This window comes from Lycium barbarum, chromosome 10 (genome assembly GCF_019175385.1).
Source record: "Lycium barbarum isolate Lr01 chromosome 10, ASM1917538v2, whole genome shotgun sequence".
NCBI lineage: Eukaryota > Viridiplantae > Streptophyta > Magnoliopsida > Solanales > Solanaceae > Lycium > Lycium barbarum.
The window spans coordinates 28,221,701-28,222,426 of NC_083346.1; positions in this window are offsets into that span (position 1 = coordinate 28,221,701).

Below are 726 nucleotides of genomic sequence, written 5' to 3' on the forward strand. Positions count from 1 at the left end.
AAACCTCTAGAATCTTCTCCAAACCATATCAAAACATACCCAAGGAAAAATAAAAGATCAAATACCAAGGATCAAGAGAACTAAGTATGTGGATGCTCACTAAGGTTGACACAAGCCAAGAATCTCTTTGGTGTTGAAGTTGGGTTTTCTCCAAGTAAAGTATTTTCATCCAAAGCCCATTCCTACATCATAAAAGGTGAGTTTTATGTTCATTCCATGTCATTAATAATATTGACTGGTTGAAAGACTTGGATTGTGGAAGAAAGTAGAGTATGGAGTTCAAATATGGAAATATTGGTATTCTTGAATAGTAACTTGACTTGAATCATAGTTCTTAATACGTAATGAGTATAATCTTGCTATGAATGGTATTAAAGATGTTGTAGAAGCATTGTTTGAGAATGGATACAACATTGTGCTATAGTTAGGGTTATGAATGATTTTGATAGGGAATGTTGAGAATTGAATAATGTCTAGCTTGATGAAGTTATTGATTAAGATATTGTGGGTGTTGTTATTGATGTTTGGGAGTTGTTTATTATGTGGAGGAAGTAATTAAAACAAAAGAGGTGCTGCCCAATTTTCGTTAGCTTTTAGATTGTTAATTGAGATCTAAAGCATGTTTCCGGTTATCTAAGCTTAGTATGAATTCTCTTGAATGTAGAATTGTGAGTATTGGAGGGGAGCACTTAGTTGGTAAATCTAGGGTGACGTAAAAGTAGGTAA